Genomic DNA, 11,498 nt, shown 5'->3' with positions numbered 1-11,498 from the left:
AACTCCAGCCTCCAACTTCACCCTCCAACTCCAACTCCACCCTCCAACTCCAACTCCACCCTCCAACTTCACCCTCCAACTCCACCCTCCAACTCCACCCTCCAAGTCCACCCTCCAACTCCACTCTCCATGTCCACCCTCCAACTCCACCCCCCCATGTCCACCCTTCAACTCCACCCTCCAACTCCAACTCCACCCTCCACCCTCCAACTCCACCCTCCACCCTCCAACTCCACCCTCCAACTCCACCCCCAACTCCAACTCCACCCTCCAACTCCAACTCCAACCTCCAACTCCAACTCCACCCTCCAACTCAACTCCACCCTCCAACTCCAACTCCACCCTCCAACTCCACCCTCCAACTCCACCCTCCAAGTTCACCCTCCAACTCCACCCTCCAACTCCACCCACCAACTCCAACTCCACCCTCCAACTCCAACTCCACCCTCCAACTCCACCCTCCAACTCCACCCTCCAACTCCAACTCCACCCTCCAACTCCAACTCCACCCTCCAACTCCAACTCCACCCTCCAACTCCAACTCCACCCTCCAACTCCACCCACCAACTCCAACTCCACCCTCCAACTCCAACTCCACCCTCCAACTTCAACTCCACCCTCCAACTTCAACTCCAACTCCACCCTCCAACTCCAACTCCACCCTCCAACTCCAACTCCACCCTCCAACTCCATCTCCACCCTCCAACTCCACCCTCCAACTCCACCCTCCAACTCCACCCTCCAACTCCACCTTCCAACTCCACCTTTCAACCCCACCCTCCAACCCCACCCTCCAACTCCACCCTCCAACTCCACCCTCCAACTCCACCCTCCATCACTCAGGAACACCACCACATCCCTCAGGGACACCACCACATCACTCAGGGGCACCACCACATCACTCAAGGGCACCACCACATCGCTCAGGGGCACAACCACATCACTCAGGGGCACCACTCAGGGGCACCACCACATTACTCAGGGGCACCACCACATCACTCGGGGACACCACCACGTCACTCGGGGACACCACCACGTCACTCGGGGACACCACCACGTCACTGGGGGACACCACAACATCACTCGGGGACACCACCACATTACTCGGGGACACCAGCACATCACTCGGGAACACCACCACATCACTCGGGGACACCACCACATCTCTCAGGGGCACCACTCAGGGGCACCACCACATCACTCAGGGACACCACCACATCACTCGGGGACACCACCACATCACTCAGGGACACCACCACATCACTCAGGAACACCACCACATCACTCGGGGACACCAGCACATCACTGGGGACACCACCACATCACTCGGCAACACCACCACATCCCTTGGGAACACCACCACATCACTCAGGGACACCACCACATCACTCGGGAACACCACCACATCACTCAGGAACACCACCACATCACTCAGGGGCACCACCATATCTCTCAGGGGCGTCATTCGGGGACACCACCACGTCACTCGGGAACACCACAACATCACTCGGGGACACCACAACATCACTCGGGGACACCACCACATTACTCAGGGACACCAGCACATCACTCGGGAACAGCACCACATCACTCGGGAACACCACCACATCACTCGGGACACCACCACATCACTCAGGGACACCACCACATCACTCAGGGACACCACCCCATCACTCGGGAACACCACCACATCACTCAGGAACACCACCACATCACTCAGGGGCACCACCACATCTCTCAGGGGCACCACTCAGGGGCACCACCACATCACTCAGGGACACCACCACATCACTCGGGGACACCACCACATAACTCAGGAACACCACCACATCACTCAGGAACACCACCACATCACTCGGGGACACCACCACATCACTCGGGGACACCACCACATCCCTCGGGAACACCACCACATCACTCAGGGACACCACCACATCACTTGGGGACACCACCCCATCACTCGGGGACACCACCACATCACTCGGGGACACCACCACATCACTCAGGGGCACCACTCAGGGGCACCGCCACATTACTCAGGAACATCACCACATCACTCGGGGACACCACCACATCACTCGGTACACCACCACATCACTCGGGGACACAACCACATCCCTCGGGAACACCACCACATCACTCGGGGACACCACCACATCACTCTGGGAACACCACCACATCACTCAGGGGCACCACCACACCTCTCAGGGGCACCACTCAGGGGCACCACCACATCACTCAGGGACACCACCACATCACTTGGGGACACCACCGCATCACTCTGGGAACACCACCACATCACTCGGGAACAGCACCACATCACTCGGAAACACCAACAACTCACTCGGGAACACCACCACATCACTCGGGGACACCGCCACATCACTTGGGGACACCACCACATCACGCAGGGACATCACCACATCACTCAGGAACACCACCACATCACTCGGGGACACCATCACATCACTCAGGGACACCACCAGATCCCTCGGGGACACCACTACATCCCTCGGGAACACCACCACATCACTCAGGGACACCACCACATCACTCGGGGACACCACCACATCATTCTGGGAACACCACCACATCACTCGGGAACAGCACCACATCACTCGGAAACACCACCACCTCACTCGGGAACACCACCACATCTCTCAGGGGCACCACTCAGGGGCACCACCACATCACACAGGGACACCACCACATCACTCGGGGACACCACCGCATCAATCAGGGACACCACCACATCACTCAGGAACACCACCACATCACTCAGGAACACCACCACATCATTCAGGAACACCACCACATCACCCGGGGACACCACCACATCACTCGGGAACACCACCACATCACTCAGGGACACCACCACATCACTCGGGGACACAACCACATCACTCTGGGAACACCACCACATCACTCGGGAACAGCACCACATCACTCGGAAACACCACCACCTCACTTGGGAACACCACCACATCACTCAGGAACACCACCACATCATTCAGGAACACCACCACATCACTCGGGGACACCACCACATCACTCGGGGCACCACCAGATCCCTCGGGAACACCACCACATCACTCGGGAACAGCACCACATCCCTCGGAAACACCACCACCTCACTCGGGAACACCACCACATCACTCGGGGACACCGCCACATCACTCGGGGACACCACCACATCACTCTGGGACACCACCACATCACTCTGGGGCACCACCACATCACTCTGGGACAACACCCACAACATCACTCTGGGAACACCACCACATCACTCAGGGACACCACCACATCAGTAGGGGATACCACCACATCACTCGGGGACACCACCACATCACTCTGGGAACACCATTACATCACTCGGGGACACTACTACATCACTCTGGGACACCACCACATTACACTGGTACACCACCACATCACTCGGGGACACCACCACATCACTCTGGGACACCACCACATCACTCAGCCCAACCACATCATCACTCAGCACCACAACAACACTGTCCTTGCTTGCTACCAACAAGCATTGCCATAGCCAATAGGACTCGCATTAGGAAAGTGTAAGCAATTGGCTTTGTGAATAACGATGCTATTAATTTATATATTTTCAAAGCCAACACATATTAAAAAAATGTGTCATTTACAATACCAATAGCTCACACTTTCCTAATGCGAGACCTATTGCATTGCAAATGCTTGTTGTACAATTGGTAGTCTGTACTCACATATCTGGAAGTGCATTCATACCTGATAATGAAGAAAAAAAAGGTTTTCAGTTACAGTGGTGCAGGGTGCATTGGTAGAGGGGTGGATAGCGAATTGGCATAGAGTGCAGTGGTTTAGAGTAAAGTGGCATAGCGTAGAGTTCAGTGGCGTATAGTGGAGCAGTGTAGATTGCAGTGGTGAAGAGTAGAGTGACGTAGACTAGTTTGTTTCAGAGTAGAGTGAAGTGGAGTGGTGCAGGGTAAAGTGCAGTGGCATAGAGTAGTGCCGTAAGGCGCAGTGGCGTAGAGCAGAGTGGCATTGAGTAGAGTGGCGTCGAGAAGAGTGATGCAGCATTTATTGCTGTGGCGTAGAGTGGAGTGGCGCAGAGTGGAGTACAGTGGCATTAAGTGCAGTGGCATAGAGTGCAGTGGTGCATAGTAGAGTGGGGTAGAGTGCATTAGCATAGAGTAGGGTGGTGCAGAGTAGCAAGGTGTAGAGTGAAATTGCGTAGAATGCAGTTTGAAAGGGCAGTGGTGCATAGTAGACTAGAGTTGCATAGCGTGCAGACGAGTGGAGCACAGTACAGTAGAGTACAGTGGCATAGTTCTGAACCCTTTGGAACTTTTGAACTGTGTGGGCCAAGATGTCAATGTAGAGTATTGCTCTAATGTAAGCATGCAGTTAAAACTGCAAGCATGACAGTCTGGGTGCAAATGTGGTAGGACTCCTCAACAGAGTCGTCCGTGTTTGAAAACACTCATGGTGAAAAACTTTTGCGGAAGGGGGAGGGTGGTAATGCTCAGGTAAACAGTGAGTGCTGCACTTAGATTTCACAGTTCCAGTATGGGCTGAAGTGGGGAGGCCATAGGTGAAGACCAGCCTAAAAAACATGTCAGGGCTGCATTCAAAACCCAGACGTAGATTCTCTGTTAGAGGAATGGTAGAAAATTATGTGAGCCATCCTCCCCAATAATCATAAAATAAGAAAAGGCAAGCAAAATTTAAATTCGTTGTGCATCCTCTCCAGCTACCCTGCAAAACAAGCAGCGGCAAAGCCAATGTGCCACCACTTTGGAACCTTTTGCCTTTGCTATTGGTTTGAACAATATTGAAAAGCAGCCATGATGCTGTGCAACATGGCTAGAAAACAAGAATAAAAAGCCTATCCAGTCAGCTGAATGATTTTGTTGGTGCACTCACCAAAAAGATGATACAAGTATTTTTATTTTTTGTTTACCAATCCTAGTTGGATCGTTAAACAAAAATTAATTCAGATGGGGTGAAGCAAGCAGGGGGGCAACATTGAGGACAGAATGAAAGGGCAGGCAAGCAACCAGATGGAGGGGGGAAGTAAAGAAGAGGGAGGACGAAAGCAGAACAGTGTTGGGTTGAGGGAAGTAACACAGGAGTGTGGGAAGGAAAGCAAGACAGATCAACAATAGAGAGCACAATGCTTAGGGCATCAAGAGATGGAGGCACCACAGAAAATTTCTATTGACCGATTTACCATGGACCATATGGTGCAAAACTGCAAATGGTGCAGCTGAATCTATAAATAAACTAGAAGTATACCAAAAGACAATTTATTTTTCATCGTACTGTAAGTTTTGTTTCATTTCGAAAAAAACTTTTTATTTATTACGGTTTATTATTGTTTACATTTTGAATTAGATTTATATGGGGGCACCAAAATGTTTAAAGTGCTCAGGGCCTCTAACGGTCTTAATCTGGCCTTGCCTCCCCCGTTGCTGGGATTCCCACAGGGCAAAACCAGACAACCAAAACAGAGGCTTGGCAGAGCAGTCACTCATATGTCATCAGATACCGCGATATTGGTTTGTTTTTAGTTTACACTGTAAACGGTATCTGAAGTCCTGAAAGCACGCCACAAAAAAATGTTGGCTTCTACAATCAACAACATTGAGCATTGTAATCTCATTAAAATAAACACGTATTTATCAAAATACTAAAATCAATTTCGAGTTCACTAGAAATTACTTAAGAAGTCTCATGACACAGTGACAACCGACTTCTACTTGAGCATTTCAAGACCCTTTCACTGGCACAAATCCTTCTTGTATCAGCCAATGTCTGTTACAGGCAGGTACCAATTTCAGCAGCTACAGTCACTCTCAGAAACCATCAGGAAAAACACACACACACACACGACGGCTCATTTCCTGGTTTCAGACTGCGTGAGACATTGATGCAAACTTACAGGTCCGTAGGGAGGAAGACATAGATTGTTGGCTTTTGTACAAGCGTGTTCAGAACGAGGTACAGCTTCAAATGGGTACTAAACCTGGTAGTAATTAAAAATGGACCTTGAAAGGGCCCTCATCTGGCCCTGTATCAATGTTGCTAACTTGCAACAAGCATTGGAAATGCAATAGGTCTCGCATTAGGAAAGTTTGAGCGATTGTTATTGTAAATGACACTTTTTTATTTATGTGTTGGTTTTTAAAATAGCAAAATTAATAGCTTTGTCAGTTACAATGTCAATAGTTTTAACTTTCACAAATGTGACACCTATAGCATTTGTAATGCAATGTGTGTTGTATTTACGTGACTTAGATGTATTGATATTACAAATCACAATGGCTTTTATTTTTGTAAATGATTAATACTTAATTAAAAGTTATTTTAATTTATAATGGCAATACCTTAAACGTTTGTAAATAAGTTTTGTGAAGATTATGTTCAGTGTATTTTATTGTGACGAAAATCCAAGCACATTGCATTTGCACCTACACACACACAGAGCCACACACACACACACACACACACACACATACACACACACACACACACACACATATAGATGTGGTGGATCTGGGGGATATGGTGGTGGTGGATGTGTTGGTGGATGTGGTGGTGGATGCGGTGGTGGTCATGGATGTGGTGTTGGTGGATGCAGTGGTGGTGGATGCGGTGGTGTTGGAAGTGTTGGTGGATGTGTTGGTGGATGTGTGGTGGATGTGGTGGTGGTGGGTGTGGTGGATGTGGTGGTGGTGGGTGTGGTGAAAGTGGTGGTGGATGTGGTGGTGTATATGGTGGTGTATGTGTGGTGTATGTGGTGGTGTATGTGGTGGTGTATGTGGTGGTGTTGGATGTGGTGGTGGATGTGGTGTTGGTGGATGCGGTGGTGGTGGGTGTGGTGGTGGTGGGTGTGGTGGTGGTGGATGTGGTGGTGGATGTGGATGTGGTGGTGGTGGATGCGGTGGATGTGGATGTGGTGGATGTGGTGGTGGTGCATGCGGTGGATGTGGTGGTGGATGTGGCGGTGGATGTGGATGTGGTGGTGGATGTGGTGGTGGATGTGGTGGTGGATGCGGTGGTGGTGGTGGTGGATGGGGTGGTGGATGTAGTGGTGGTGGGTGTGGTGGATCTGGTGGCGGTGGATGTGGCTGTGGATGTGGCAGTGTATGTGGCAGTGGTTGTGGTGGTGCATGTGGAGGTGGATTTGGAGTTGATGGTGGATGTGGTGGTGGTGGATGTGGTGGTGGATGTGGTGATGGTGGATGCGGTGGTGGTGGTGGATGCGGTGGTGGTGGTGGATGGGGTGGTGGATGTAGTGGTGGTGGGTGTGGTGGATGTGGTGCTGGTGGGTGTGGTGGATGTGGCGGTGGATGTGGCGGTAAATGTGATGGTGGATGTGGTGGTGGATGTGGTGGTGCATGTGGAGGTGGATTTGGAGTTGATGGTGGATGTGGTGGTGGTGGATGTTTAATGAGCAATTGCACAGCTGTGTTCCATTTACTCATGTGAAGTTGCACATCAGTTAAAGTTAGTACGTGGAAACGATTATTAGCAGGACTTAAAAAGAACTGGGTACTGTTGTAGTGCAGGCCAGCCAGCCAGAAAGAAATGACTGAACGAAAAGGACCCCATTTCCTATTTCCCCTTGTGACCTCATATTTATTAGGTTTATTACTGTTCGTGATAACCTTTGAGAGTTTGTGAGCACTGTGCCTTTAGTGCATATGCGAAATTGAGACCCACTACTCCAATTCGAAAATGCTGTTCTTGTAGATTTGTTAAGCTGCTCGCATTAAATCCAGCATTTGGATTGTGACTATAATTATACAAAATGAGATAATTCAGTCCGTGTTTTAATAGTCATTTGTTGGCCCATCAATTGGAGGTGGGAGGGTGAAATAGATCAGTTAGCCTAAAAAAAATTCCTACGTTTTAATTTTTATCATGCTCCTGCGGAAATTGAGCGTAAAACAATGAAAGTTACAAGTTTATCATTATTTATCACGTGAACTATATCAGCCATGCGTCAGCGCCATTATACATTATAAGCAAGCTCTTTTCAGATGTGACTTTGAAATGACATTTAGGTAAGAGATTGAACTCCACACGTTACACGTGCTGGAGCCTGGTGTAATATGCCGGTTAAGGTAATTGTTCAGGCAGGAAGGTTTGAGTGTTAGTAAGTACGCTTCATTTGTAGCTTAAAAGAAGGCAGCAGTCACGTGTGGGGGAAGGGTGGGGTGCTGAGCAGAGTACCTGTTGAAGAAACAGAATTTCCTTTAAGGAGACCCTTTCATGCGTGTCGCGCTCACTGTCAAATAATCGACAGCCCCAAGCTAAGTAAAATAAGTCAAACTTCAAGTAAAGCATATGTTTGGTGACTTCCCATTCCCCCTTTCATGAATGGCAGACTTGCCACAGCGAAAGTGATGAGTAAATAATTTGGGCGTAATTGTGTTTTATAAAATATGGTAGTTTTAAATAAGCTACAGGAACATGTCAATTGGTTGGTACTAAAATAAATCGACGAGCTGGCGGAGCCTGAATTCCGTGTTGTATGCTGGAGGCGGAGGTGTGCGGGGAGAGAGAGTGGGGAGGGGGCGGAGCTGGAGAAGCGTCGTGAGGGGAGTAAGTACGCTTCATTTGTAGCTTAAAAGAAGGCAGCAGTCACGTGTGGGGGAAGGGTGGGGTGCTGAGCAGAGTGCCTGTTGAAGAAACTGAATTTCCTTCAAGGAGACCCTTTCATGCGTGTCGCGCTCACTGTCAAATAATCGACAGCCCCAAGCTAAGTAAAATAAGTCAAACTTCAAGTAAAGCATATGTTTGGTGACTTCCCATTCCCCCTTTCATGAATTGCAGACTTGCCACCGCGAAAGTGATGAGTAAATAATTTGGGCGTAATTGTGTTTTATAAAATATGGTAGTTTTAAATAAGTTACAGGAACATGTCAATTGGTTGGTACTAAAATAAATCGACGAGCTGGCGGAGCCTGAATTCCGTGTTGTATGCTGGAGGGGGAGGTGTGCTGGGAGAGAGAGTGGGGAGGGGGCGGAGCGGGAGGAGCGTCATGAGGGGAGAGAGAGTGTGGAGAGGGCGGAGCAGGAAGAGCTGCTCTAGGCAGGCTGGGGAACAGATGCTGCTGGGGAAGTGATGAGGGGAGGTGCCCTGAAGAAATGCGACACGGCAGGCAGGGGAGGGCGGGCGGAGCGGGGAGCAGAGTGCCTGTTGAAGAAACTGAATTTCCTTCAAGGAGACCCTTTCATGCGTGTCGCGCTCACTGTCAAATAATCGTCAGCCCCAAGCTAAGTAAAATAATTAAAACTTCAAGTAAAGCATATGTTTAACGACTTGTCAATTGGTTGGTACTAAAATAAATCGACGAGCTGGCGGAGCCTGAATTCCGTGTTGTATGCTGGAGGGGGAGGTGTGCTGGGAGAGAGAGTGGGGAGGGGGCTGCGACACGGCAGGCAGGGGAGGAGGCGGAGCGGGGGTGTGGGAGGAGTGCGGCTGAGGGAAAAGACGTGCAAGGCAGGCGGCTGGGGGCATGTGCATGCGCTTTTAAGCTCAATGCGCATGCGCATTGAGCTTAAATTTCACGGGCACTGCAAGGAATCGCCACGATTCCTTGCAAGTTGGTTAAAGAGTGTTTAAGCCCCCATAGTCTCGCAAGCTCGATGCGCATGCGCATCGACAGGCGAGACCTAAAAACTGTAAGACCTCTTGTCAGACCTATCTAGTTTGTCAAAATGGCATTTACAAACTGGAAAATCCTTAATACCAATGAAGAGTAAAACACTCTAGAGAAGCCACTGGTGGCCTTTAGACGAAACTCTAACCTAAGAGATAAGATGGTACACAGCAGATTTAAATCACATACACAGACGAGACAAACCGCTATTGATGGATTACCGCCACCAACAGGCAATCATAGATGTGGCAATTGCCACGCCTGTGATTTTGCCATAACTTCACAGATATGGACATATGGAGAGAAATCAGGGAAAATAACCCATATGTCAAACTGCAGAAGTTCTAACATCATCTATCTTATACTGTGCCCATGCGGGATAGGTTATATTGGAGAAACCTCGAGGGAGTTCAGTTGCAGATTCTCAGAACACAAGTCTGCAATAAAAACTAAAACATTGACAGCACCATTGGTAAACCATTACCAAAAACATGGACACACAGAAAATGATATGAGGTGGCTGATTCTGGAACGTGTGAGAGTGATACCAGGAAAGGATCCCATAAAAACAAGAAAACAGAGAGAAACCTATTGGATCTTCTCTCTGGATACTGTCCGTAAAGGACTAAATGAGTAAATATTATGGGTAGTAACCACATGAAATATACCAATACATCTCCCCTATGACAATATGTAGGGACTCATGTGTACTAGCAAAACTGTGTCCATACATACATTGTCACGTCCCTTAGTTCTACCTTAACTATTGGTACAATCAGGTCAGAGTAGCGTGAACAGCATTGTATTGTAGAACTAGTGATAATACACTATGCCACACCTATTACAATTTCAGCATTACATCAGGCTTTAGTCCCCCTCTCTGTACAACATCGAATTGTTGGACCAGTGACAATACACTATGCCACACTTATTATAATTCTAGCATGTCATCATGCTCGGCCAGAAGCAATCATATTAGCCACTTATGTTAATTTCCTAATACACGGTCCCAGTACATCGGGTGATCAGTATAGCAAGTTTGGCTTGATATTGCACACATTTTTGGCACTTGGAGCCTTGGGAATCGATTGTATTTTCCTTTCCATGATGGCGCTTGTAAAATCCAGCGCAGACAAGATCAGTAAAGCAATTTTGGATCTGAGACTGCATACATATACATGCTAAACTGGTACGTGGAGTCTTGGGAATTTGTTATACCTTCCTTTCCAAGATGGCGCCTGTTAAATTCAGCGCAGATACGTCATATAGGGATATTTTGAAATCTTCTTGGGCACATTTCATGACTAGCAGACCCCTCCTCTTTCCGGTGCAGAATATTTCGATACTGCAACATATTGTAGTGTGTAAGTTGGAAATCGAATTACGAGGCTATCCGTTACATATATCTGTCTTTTTACCGATATGGCGCAGATTCTCTATAATAGCACACAAAATTAGATCTTGAAATCTCTAATGTGACATGGTACCTACATTTTACAACTGCAAAACTCGCTTTTCTGTGACGCATTACTAGTCAATTATAGATAAAAATTGGGATGACTTATTGTAGTGTAGAGCGTAGATATTTGAACCAAGTACAAAACAGTAATCAGTTTATTATACCATCGCTCCTCTACAATATGGCGCGGTACTATACCCACTTCATGACGCAGAGATATAAAATATCGCGAGGCTTTCCAGACCACAGTGGGATTTTATAACTGGCCGTTACACACTGATCCGTACCTGATGGTATCCGGTCGGTAGCATGAGTTTGTGAGAATCGACATTGAGGTAAGCCGTATAGGTAAAATGTGACAGCAATAAGAT

This window comes from Lissotriton vulgaris, chromosome 6, assembly GCF_964263255.1.
Source record: "Lissotriton vulgaris chromosome 6, aLisVul1.2, whole genome shotgun sequence".
Taxonomy (NCBI): domain Eukaryota; kingdom Metazoa; phylum Chordata; class Amphibia; order Caudata; family Salamandridae; genus Lissotriton; species Lissotriton vulgaris.
The sequence above is the reverse complement of the archived record's forward strand: the minus strand, read 5'-3'. Positions refer to the sequence as shown.